The sequence below is a fragment of the Hemicordylus capensis genome, chromosome 1, assembly GCF_027244095.1.
Source record: "Hemicordylus capensis ecotype Gifberg chromosome 1, rHemCap1.1.pri, whole genome shotgun sequence".
NCBI classification, from domain to species: Eukaryota; Metazoa; Chordata; class Lepidosauria; order Squamata; family Cordylidae; genus Hemicordylus; species Hemicordylus capensis.
The window spans coordinates 259,779,776-259,791,770 of NC_069657.1; the positions used below are offsets into that span (position 1 = coordinate 259,779,776).

At 47.7% G+C, this 11,995-nt stretch overlaps 1 long non-coding RNA gene across 1 annotated transcript; it reads right to left on the bottom strand.

Annotated features, from left to right (window-relative positions):
* Positions 1-7,664: 7,664 nt before the first annotated feature.
* Positions 7,665-11,406, bottom strand: LOC128340778 (uncharacterized). The gene is made up of 2 exons (XR_008313950.1): positions 10,854-11,406; positions 7,665-7,828 (listed from the first exon to the last, which is right to left on the bottom strand). It is a non-coding gene; the product is annotated as an uncharacterized LOC128340778 (long non-coding RNA).
* Between the last annotated feature and the right edge of the window lie 589 nt (positions 11,407-11,995).

An 11,995-nucleotide genomic window follows, 5' to 3' on the forward strand; every position in this document is an offset into this window, starting at 1 on the left:
ATAGTCACCCTCTTAAACAGGTGTGCAACCCTCTTAAATGTGATGGCACTTCCCCTGAGCCTGACCCCCGGAGCGGCCAAGTGAGGCGCAGGCAACTTTCAAGAGAGCCACCACTTGAAGAGCGATGTGCCCGCCCAGGGAACTGCCACTGATAGTCTGTGGGGAAGGTAAGCTAAACCCTCCTTCCCCGCAGACCTGCCCAAAGCTCTCCACGTGTATCGTGTGAAGAGCTTCACTAATTAGATACATATCTCTGGTAGCTGTTTGCTGGTATCTCACTTCTTGCCTCCCTTTAAACTGTGGGCCCCTTTGAGACAGGAATGATCTTTTTGTTTTAGTTCATTGTATTTGCTCTCTAAACGGCTTTGAAAATTGTTTTGGTGAAAAGCAGTTCATAAATATGTATTTATTTTTACACTTATTTCTCGCTCTTCCACCAAGAATCCCAGAGTGCATAGTTCGGTTTATCCTCACACAACCTTGCCAGGTAGGTTAGGCTAAGGGAGAAATGACTGGCCCAGAGTCACCCAGTGAGTTTCATGACTGAATATGGATTTGAACTTGACTCTCCCCAGTCCTAGTCCAGCACTCTAACCACTACACCACACTGGCTGGCTTATTATACTTATAGAAATATAAGGGCAGTACTGCTAGTAGTTGGCATGCATATGCTGTCACCAGAGTGAGGTTTAGGTGGCTGGAGGCAGCAGGCCAGTAGAGCAGGTAATCTTCCAGTTGAGGGGCTGCCTTGCTCAGTCTCATTGGTGAGCTGGCACTAGACATATTTAAGATTTTAGCTAAGGAAAGGGAGTGGCACCCAAATAGCAGCAAAGAGAACGAGAAAGCAGGACTCCAACAATTGCAAAAAGGATATGTGAGATTTATTTAGATCTCTACATGCCCAGCTTGTTTTGGCAATTGCCATCTTCAGGAGTACAGAGAATTTTCTCTCTCTAATATAACAGATTCTCATAACATGGGGTAGTCCTGGCTTTGAAACAGCAAACTTGTTATGTGTTGGGGGAACAGTCTCATTTTATAGGCATTCCAGAGAGCTCCTGAATTATCAAGTCAATACTATATAGCAACATCTTATAAATGATTTCCATGATCTCCACTCATTACCCCTATGAAGGTCATTCATAAATGGAAATAGAGTGCTGCAGGAACTTCACCCTAAGGCTATTCTCATGAACAGCTGCAGCAGGGCGGGAGTGGGGAAACCTGGGTAGAGCCTCAGGACCCACTCCCACCCCACTGCTCCAGAGCAGGGCTACCTAGAAACAAAGCCCAACATTTAACCCAGGTTAGAGGGGCCAAGTCCCATCTTACCATAGCAGCCCTGATCGTGTGTGTGATCAGGGCTATGTGTTGCAACTCCCAGCAGCTCATCTTCCTAAATAGCACAGTGTGCCACTTGAAGAGCGGCCAGGAAGTCTGGAGCTGTAGTGTTGCCATGGGCAGTCTCTCAGCTTCCTGTGCAATGCATTATGGGATACTAGAGGACTCCCTCCTCCAGATCCCAAATGTAGTAAGCTCCACAATGCTTGTGTGGGTGCATGGCGCAGTGGAGTGCTATAGCCACTATTCTCATGTGGGGAAAGGCAGAGATACTCCTGCCTCCCCCCCCCCACCCCGCCTGCCCCCACACCTAGTTGTCTGGTCATGAGAATAGCCTTCTTGTCAACATCATATTTTCAATAACTGAGAGGCCAACCATTTCTTCACCCTAAGGCCTAACTGCTCAGCGACACAATTCATTTTCCTTACCTGTCAACCAATAGCTCTCCGATGACAACATAGGTTTTCTACAAGAATCCCTCCAACGTTTCTTGTTCTGCCTCCATAAGATTTTCTTAAGCAAAAGCCTTAAAGCTCTTATGGCATTGAAACTGTCATGTTGCTTCTAGTCTGCCTAAGAACAGTATTCCTTTTCAGAATCACTTTGGCACCTCTCCTTGGCAGTCCTTCAAAATATATGCAGAATTAATATGTAATTGGGAGGAGGGATCATGCTCAGTTCCCCACCCCCATCATCCATATATTCATTGCCTTTGTGTGTACAAAATGAGCCTACATATATGCTTGTTCAGGGTTCCCAGCTGTGTGGAAAGAACTATTATGCCTACCAGTTGGACACAGGAAGGCTCTATAGCACAAAGCTGATCAACACATGAAGGATTTTAAGATTTTTATTTTTTAAAAAACATTCTACATTGGATATTGATCACATTATTTACAAATAATGAGGAGATTCTCACGATCAACCCAAAAATGGGCTAAGAGAGCCTAGCCCACTTTTGGGTGAGTGTGAGAACCACCAGGCTTGCAGGTGAGCCCGGTTTCCTCAAAGCGGGTAACTTGCTTAGGTAGCCCTCCTCTTAGATGAGGTTAGCGGAGTGAGTGCTTCACTAACCCTGTCTATTTGATCATGTGTTGCCATGGCGCAGCTCCGCGGCGCGGCAACACACAAGGAGACCCCCTGCCGGGAGGCTGAAACAAGCCTCCCGGCCCTGTGGGTCTCTCTAGAATGCCCTGCGCACTTGTGTGGGGCATCCTGGAACTTCCGGGGGCTTCATGGCCCCCGATCCCTGCAGCCCTCGCCAGCTCTGTGGGCAGCTGATCTGGCCGCCCATGTCTGCCGGCATGCTTGTCTGCGGGGGAGAGTGGGCTAAGCCCGCTCTCCTCGCTAACCCCATTCAGGCGAGTCTCACTGTTCGTGAGGCTCGCCTCTATAAACTATAAATCAGTTCATGAAGGGGCCAAGAATGTCAGTAGGCACAATGCCAATCATCTGTGTACACTGATTTTATGTGCACATTGAAGTTCTGAAAGCAGGTAATGTCATCATATTAAGTTAACCAGTGGGGCAAGGCTTTTAGCCATGCTCAAAGGTACTAAATCAGGTGTAGCCAGTTTAGAAGCAGTCCTATGCCCAGTTCTGACTCAAAGCTTTGTCTTGGATATACCTCTTCAAACTCAGCATGGGTGTACATAGTTGAATATCCCTATTTACAAAGAATTCCTTGCACATAGAAAATCACCAGAGAGTGATGGGCTGGAACCATTTCCCCTGACATCTATAGTTTTTTGTGTGTTGGGGGGAGGGGGTTGGTGAGGTGGAGGGTTTTGCTATATGGGAAAACATTCAGTCACACAAACCCCCACTTGTATTCTGAAGTGGCACCAGACATAAGTTTAACGTTTCAAGGAGAATCAGGGAATAATCCTCCTAATAACCTCCTCAACCTTCTGTCATGTTACCATTCCCCATATATTCAACACAGATTTTCCAGAAAACTCCATTGTGTTTGCTTAAATTTCCAATGTCTGAAAAAATTCCTATCCTAGATTATTCCAGAGAGCAGGCTTGCTACAAGGTTACAGGCTTCCTAGTAGAATAACACTGCTAAATAGCTGCTGTAGCTTCCGTTTTAAGAGAATCTAACGGTGGTACATCATGTGACTTGCTAAGAAAAGTTCCTAAATAACTCAGACAATTCCTGTCCAATGTAATACAAAACAAGAGATCTCTTCTTATGGTGCCAAACAATGGCAGAACTCTATTCCCCAAAGAATATTTTCCACCAAAATGTGTGTGGGAGCTTTGAGTGTAGATGTGTGGAAGATGTAGCTTTTCTTTTTGTGCATAACTGAGAATAAGTTTTCTCTCCCTTCAGTGGCTGACAGTTGTAGGTGATTCAGTGTGCTCAGGTCAATAGCAGCTGACATCCCTGCAAATTGGTTTCTGTAATGAAATAAGTTCCAAAGCCAGTCTTTGAAGCACTTTGTTCAGTTACAGCACCTTCCGGACAACCCCCATGATATATTATTTGTCTAGCTGCACCAGAGCAAGTATAATTCTGTGACCTGGAAAAATCTGGCTGAAATGTAAGGAAATGCCTAAAGCTTTTTCCTCCTTGTATATTTTCTTAAACACACACAATGAGATGGAAACTGCTTTACAGTGCAATCCCATGCAATGCAGGATGACTGAAAGCAAGTCCCACGGTGTCCATTCGGGCTTACTCTCAGGAAAGTAAGAGCAAAATTGCAAGCTTAACAGTAGGCCTGTTCAGTGGTGGAGCCACAGGAAGTGGGGGGCCGGGTTCTCTCCCATCCCTGGTGGCCCTGCCAGTGACACATCTTGCACGTGACGCGGGCTCTGGGGGGGCCTGGTCAAGCTCTCCAGAGCTCATTTCCAGCTGCTGTTTGCTGGCTGGTGCATTTATTTCCCTTTCTCTCCCTTGCTGACTAGCAATGAGACCTTCTGGAGCTCTTGCCACACCCCCTTGCACATGATGTCACATGCAAGGGTGTGTGGCTAGAACCCTGGAAGGGCTGTGCCAGTCTTCTGGGGCTCATTCCCAGCCAGTGTTTGCTGGCTGGATATATGTTTTGTTCCTTCTCTCCCTAGGTACCCAGAACACCCTCCCCTGCCTGGGAACAATAGAGAGCAATGGCTACAGGGGCTACCATCCATGAATGTGCCACTCTGCAAAGTCCATGGTATGATCTGATGCTTGCTGTCACTTCAGCAGAGTTAGGCCTGCCCCATCATTGCCAATCAAAGGACAGCTGGTGCTGTAATGAGGCTTGCCAGTTTACTGGCGGCACAAAGCATGCTAAGAAGGTTCTCTCAGCCCTTGGAGGACTTTCTATACTCCCAACTCCTGATTCCAACAGTGGAAACTGTGCCTGGTTTACTCATGATTGTGCTGGGAACATCTGTTGCTACCAGGTAAGAGCTCTTTACCCCACCCAGTTTACTTCCATATGGTTGTGTGAAAGGCCTTAAGGTGTTTTACACTCAAATCAGACATTGCTCCCACACTAGTAAAGGCATGAGGCAACATTTCCTGGAAGTTAAGGGCCAGAACTATATTAATCCCAAGCAACCAAATTGATACTGCAAAGGGGATTGGACTCCCCACCCTGCTACAGAGTGGGAACCAAGTGTTTCTAAGGCTGAGATGTAAATCCAGTTAGATAGATTTGAATTGTTTAGTGAATATGCAGATAAGTTTCGCTCTGTACTGAAGTATGTTGAATCTCCCAAGTTGTTGCATCTGCTATCTTTGCTCCGTTTGTTGCTCAGTAAGAATGCTTGGTTAAGAGCTCTGTGTCTGCCTGGAGTTATTCTGTGTGAATACTGTAGGGAGAATTTGAAGCAACAGTATGCAGAAGAGAAACCCAGTTTGATGAGAACAGAGCTCACAGAGGAGATCTGGAGACAATTGTTGAAGGGCTAAAACAGGTTTATTTTAAGAAGTTAGAAACTCAGACAGAAAGCCTGCCTCATGTACTAGCTACCTCATCGTGGAAGGAAGAAGAAGAAATAGAGATAACAAAAGAAACGAGTGTCCTTAGAGTATCAGTCTACCTATCAGAAGAGTCTTAGAGCAGAGATACAGAAAGAAGAAAGGACAAGGGGGTAATCCTAGAGGCTGTTCTCACATGCAGGCAAAACTGGACTAACAAAGCCAAGCCCAGTCCTGCCTGTGTATGATAACTGCCAGGATCGGGCCTGATCCTGGCAGTGCCTCAGCAGTGAACCCGTCAAACCAGCCACCCTGCTGAATGAGGTTAAGAGAGCAATACCTTGGGCTACCCAGTGGAGCAGTGCCTGGATCGACCTCGATCCTGACGCTTCACATGAGCAGCCCTACGCTGCTAGGGCTTCTCAAGCCTGGGTAGGGCTGCTCGTGTGAACAGCCTTAAGATCTTACAGATCGCTTCCCTAATTTTTGTTGGACAATTACAGCCTGGCTCGAAACACCTTCACAACCCAACAGCTGACTACTGCACGTCTTCGCCAACCCAATTAAGATCAAGGTGTCAGCAAGAAGCATCACCTAGGGGTGTGCACAGAACCATCTGGCTCAGTTCGGTTCGAGGCCAGACCAGCCTCGAACGGAACTGGGCCAGTTTGGTCCAGCCCCCATCAAATGCCCCCCCCCGGTCCGGTCCCGGACCGGTCCGCAAACGTTTTTTAATTTTTTAAAAAAATGTACAAAGGAACTACCTATAGCCCCTTCGGGGGGGTTTATGTAGCTGCGAGGGGGGGTCCCTGCGCATGTTCCCCCTCCCCGCGCAGGTTCCCCCTCCCCACACAGGTTCCCCCTCCCCACGCTGGCCTCTCCTCCCCGCTCTGGCCTTCCCTCCCTCTGCTGGCCTCCCTCATCACCGCCACGGCCGGGTAAACATAGTCTTTCTGGCCCTTTCAGGCCTCCGTAAAAATGATCAGCTGCCATTCTGGCTGTCACCGTACATGCGCAAATGCCCTCTGCGAGGCCATAGGTCATGCCAGGCCTCACAGAGGGCATTTGTGCATGTGTGGTGGAGGCCAAAATGGCAGGCGCTCGCTTTTACGGAGGCCTGAAAGGGCCAAAAAGACTAAGTTTACCCGGCCGGGTGGTGAGGGAGGCCAGTGGGGGGAGAGGGAACCCGCGCAGACCCCCCCCCCCGCCCCGCAGCTACAGACAGCACCCCGAAGGGTCTACAGGTAGTTATTTTTTACATTTTAATTTTTTTTAAAAAAAAGTTTGCGGACCTGCCAGGCTGGACCCAGCGTTCCGGTTCCAGTCCGGATGGAACCGGGTGTCTGTGTGTGTTTCGGTTCGATCACGAACCTATGAACCCCTGGACCGAACTGTCAGACCGCGGACCGCTGGACCGGTTCTGCACATCCCTAGCATCACCCCTCCCATCCAAAGCCATTCATTCTTTAAGGCTGGCAATGCCCTAATGTCCTGAGAAGCCCCAGTTAAATTATTCTAAGCTGTAAAGCCTCTACGGAATAACTGCAGCGCCTGTTCATACCAAATCCACATGCCTTAGGGCGCTCAACATTAAGGGGTACTAAATGTCCTAAAACCCACACTATACCTGCCATTGTGACTGAAAGGAGCCTAACTAATTAAGGAGAACAGTTGAGGGAAGGAAAAAAGACTCCCCATCATTGGCTAATTGAAAGAGTCGAAAATTCATACCTGGCACCCAAAAGGCTGACCTGCTAAAACCCACACTGCTCTCCAAGGAGGAAGAATGCCACTCAAACAAGGGATTTCACCCTTGTACATTGGAACTGTGGTGGGGGTCCTCTGCCCACACTGTTGTCCTAAGCCAGATTGCCCTGGGGGAGAAGCTCCCAAGGATTTTCCTGATACAGGGGAAATAGCAGTTGTTCGAAGTATATACTGTAGATTGAGACCATGGCTGGGACAGAGAGTTAAATCACCTCTCCCGCTTCACCATAGTTTCAATCAAACTTCCATTTACTGTGGTGTGGGGGGATGGTGACCCAAACTAGTCCCAATCACATGCTCAAAGTAACATCTAGTCTGACCCTTAGTTTGAAAGAAACCTCATTGGTGACAGACTACAATGATCTATTAACCAAACCAGTTATAAACCGATGGCTCATTACTGGGTTTCTCTCAGTTTGAGTACATATCTGCATACATTTCCAAGGACAAAGATGGAAAGGCCCAACCCATAGTGGGATGCCTCCAATCCAAACCTTCAGTGGAGAACTGCTTCATTATTTGAAGACTGTCCAGTGACAAGATAGTGCTCCACTGACTATTTCAACCTGCCAGGTTATCACAGTTTTTGCAGTCTTCATGTGACTAAGGCTTATTCACAATCATATGATCAGTGTCTTCGGTTAACCCAATTTTATTTTTGGGGGTAAATGTCATTCTCTCTCAAGGTCGTTGCTCAATTCAAGTTGACTGTTCAGATGTACATGGTTGCACCTGTCACAAAGTTAGATAAAATATGACATCCCAACTGAGTTTAAGTTCATCTGAGTTGAGGGCAGGGGCTGAAAAAGAAAGTAGGATGATAAAGGAGTTAAAGTGAATTCAAATTAACAGAAGTGTGTGTTTATTTCTATCCCTTCCCAGAGTACAACATTTGATGTGATTCTCTTCTCTCTATGCGACAGTTTTGAAAGGTAGTTGCTTCTGTTGTATAGATGGAGTATGAACAGTGAAATCTTGCAAAGGACTATGGGAAAGCACAGCAAAATTAACACTCCCTGTGTAGGGTTCTCAGAAATATTGACACCTCAGATACATTGATGCCTGCTGCTGCTGCTGTTGTAAAATAACCTAAACTCAAAGTGTCTCTGAAGCATGTGCAGAGTTCCTCCCCAATGTGAAAGAAGCTGTTTTCTTTTATGGGACTCCTAATTCTTATTTTCATTTTTAAACTTTTGCAAATTCTAGACAAAAAGCAGATTGATGATGGGAGAGAGACCTTGCATACTTTGGTGAACATCAGTTACTAGTCATGGAAACAGCAAGTCTAACACCATTACCCAAATATTGACGATGAAAACACCCCACCTGCTCTCTTTCTGGGATCTGATGACCAATTTTATGATTTTGCAGGGAAATGGCCAGATGTGCTTGTTGGAATCTACCTTTAATTCTTCTAACTTGCCATTCAAGTAGTTGATTTTCCAGCTATGGTTTTTCTAATCTATTTTAAATTACAGGTTAGCAACACATAATCATAGAGGCTATTCACATGATGGGGCGAAATCGGGCTAGCGGAGGCTAGCCAGATTTCACCTCATTGTGTGAACCACCCAGCTTGGCTGTGAGCCCGGTGGTTCCTAGGCGAGTAACCCGCCTAACTACCTCTGCCCTAAAACCAGGTTTGCAGAGTGAGCGGTCTGCAAACATGGTTTTAAAGATCGTTGAGTAGCCGCGGTGCGGCTCCACACTGCAGTTACTCACAAGTAGACCCCCGGAGAGGAGACAAAAGCCACCTCCCAGCTCTGGGGGGTCTCCCCAGTATGACCTGCGTGCTCACGTAGGGCATACTGGAGCTTCTGGGGGCCGCATGGCCCCCAAGCTCCCCAGCCCCTGCCGGCTCCTTCACAGAGCTGGCAATCGGGTGGGCGGCCGATCTGGCTGCCCAGGGCTCCCGCTCTGATCGTGAGCGGGGAGAGTGGGCTTATCCCGCTCTCCCCGCTCACTCTTACAAACCGGGTCTCACTGATCGTGAGACCCGGCTCATAGATTTGTCCCTCTATATGTAGTTCAGTGTTTCTCAAGCAGCAAATGAACTTGCTCAAGGTATACAGTCCAGTATTCAAAACGTATCATAAGAAGCAGCCTTAAGCAGAGTGGAGATGAAATGGCCCTATCCATCCCCAGCACAGCATCCCTCCAGTGACTGTTGCTGGTGTCTATCTTATGTTTCATTTTTTAAGATTGTGAGCACTTTGAGCACAAGGAGCCATTTCATTTATTCATTTATTTATATTTATATATTTATGTAAACTGCTTTGGGGACCTCTATTGAAAAGCAGTATGTACATATTTGTCGTAGTCGTAGGCAGAGTCAATCACAAATCATGCAGAGCCAAGGTTTATTTTAACTCCAGTTAATTTAATAAGTGGAGATCGGCATTGCAGATGATCATCAAACCTAGGCTTCATCAGGTCCTGCCCCCTCTCCTTACCTCCCAGATGCAATCCTAGCCTGCTTTGCTCACAGCAGCTACTGGTACTTGATGCCCAGAGTGACAGCTTCCCCCCACCCCCCACCCCCCTGCAATTCTAGGCTCAGTTCCTAGTACACATGCGCAGTAGTAACAAAACAAACTGAGATTAAACCAAGATGATCAGTTGGGACATCATGCAGGGCCAAGGTTAGCACAAATCTAGCTTCTGAAATTCACTCTGAACCTAGGATTCACATCTTGGTTTGAGAGCCCAAAAGAAAATTTAGTTTGTTCCCTGTGTGGGTTTAGAAAAGTAAAGAAACCAAAGGTTAAAGAAATAAACCTTCATTCTATGTGATGTTTGAGCCCATCCAACTTGTGAAATACTATGACAAGTACTGCAGTCCCAAGACTTTTTAAAGGTATGTTGAAAGTTTTGCAGATAAAGTGTAGGAAATATGACATTAATAGCATCAGCCATGATATTTTGTAACAGTTGCAGACTAGTAGAGTATAGGAGGTAACGTTTTAGTCTTAATTCTAATTTCAGTTCTCATTTTAATTTAGCTTTAGTTTTTTTGTATGGCACTGACCACACCCTTTCTCCTATTGGCCCTCTGGTGCTTCCTCTTTGCCCAATGGTGGCCGCTCAATCTTCAGGTGCTCACATTCATTGGAGAAATGACGGGCAGACAGCACAGAGAGAGGCTGGCCTTGGCAGCCAGCAAGAATTAGAGGCCAGTTGCCCTATGTCCAAAGCAAGCATTGGTGGACAGTGAGGCTTGCCTGTCTATCCAAGGAGGGTTGGAACTTGCATTTGGGAGGATGGGAGAATAAGAAAAACAGGTAAGGAGCCACTGAGCCCTTTCTCACAAGCAGACTGGGAAAGGGCAAGAGGGTTAGCAGGGAGGAAACCCTCAAGAGTTGACCTCCCTGCAGATGGATCAACTGTGGCCTCTTTGGGGTGAGGATCGCCCGCCCAGACGACTACCTGCTGCTGCGGGTTGCTTGGAGGGCCAGGGTGTCGGGACACGTGACCCCACATCACCCCCCACCGGAGCTCCAATAATGCACTGAGTGCACGGTGTATTATGGGGATCCCCTCCCCCCCCCAAGCTGCCCGGGATCTCCTCAGTCTGCCGGCCGTGGCTGCAAGCAGCCACAGCTGGCAGAAGGCCACATAAAGGGGTCAGGAGAGTGCCCACTCTCCTAACCACATTTGGGAGGGTGGCTCTCCTCGGTGGGTTTGCTGCTGAGGCACCACCGGGCTCGGGCCCGATCCCAGCAGGACACACGCACACATTGAAAACCGGGCTGGGCTTCCTTCAGCTGGTTTTTGGTGCCCATGTGAATAGCTTCTTTGTCTGGTACAGAATAAATTTAAAAATACCTTTCTCATGAAAGCAGTTGGCATCTTGTGAGGACTGGGGGCCAGTCTCTCAGCAGCAGTTGTGGGAGGGCCCCTTTGGCTTTCAGCTGAGCTGCACCAGCCATCAGTTGGATGTCATAATGTTGCCAGTCTCTCCTCTCCCAGCAGGCACAGTCAGCGTGATGTCATAATGTTGCCAGTCTCTCCTCTCCCAGCAGGCACAGTCAGCGTGATGTCATAATGTTGCCAGTCTCTCCTCTCCCAGCAGGCACAGTCAGCGTGATGTCATAATGTTGCCAGTCTCTCCTCTCCCAGCAGGCACAGTCAGCGTGATGTCATAATGTTGCCAGTCTCTCCTCTCCCAGCAGGCACAGTCAGCGTGATGTCATAATGTTGCCAGTCTCTCCTCTCCCAGCAGGCACAGTCAGCGTGATGTCATAATGTTGCCAGTCTCTCCTCTCCCAGCAGGCACAGTCAGCGTGATGTCATAATGTTGCCAGTCTCTCCTTTCCCAGCAGATTGCAACAAAACCTTGGCCTGCGTGTGTGAAGCAGGCAGCGTTTGGCCAAAGGTCTCTTCCTCTTTCACTGAGGCAGACACAAATAGGAGCATTTAGCATTGAGGCACACAACTGCTCTTCACTGAGACAGACATATGCAGGAGCAGATCTCTGCAGTCTCTCTGTCTTTTATGGAGGTGGCAGAAGCAGAGTGCTGGCATAGTGGCTGTCATGGTTTCTCACATCAAATGGATGGTCACACTTATTTTATTTTTACATTTTTTTAATTATTACATTTTATAGCCCGCTCTTCCTCCAAGGAGCCCAGAGCGGTGTACTACATGCTTAAGTTTCTCCTCACAACAACCCTGTGAAGTAGGTTAGGCTGAGAGAGAAATGACTGGCCCAGAGTCATAGGAACATAGGAAACTGCCATATACTGTGTCAGACCATTGGTCTATCTAGCTCAGTATTGTCTTCACAGACTGGCAGCGGCTTCTCCAAGGTTGCAGGCAGGCATCTCTCTCAGGCCTCTCTTGGAGAAGCCTGGGAGGGAACTTAAAATCTTCTGCTCTTCCCAGAGCGGCTCCATCCCCTGAGGGGAATATCTTGCAGTGCTCACACATCAAGTCTCCCATTCATATGCAACCAGGGCAGACACAGC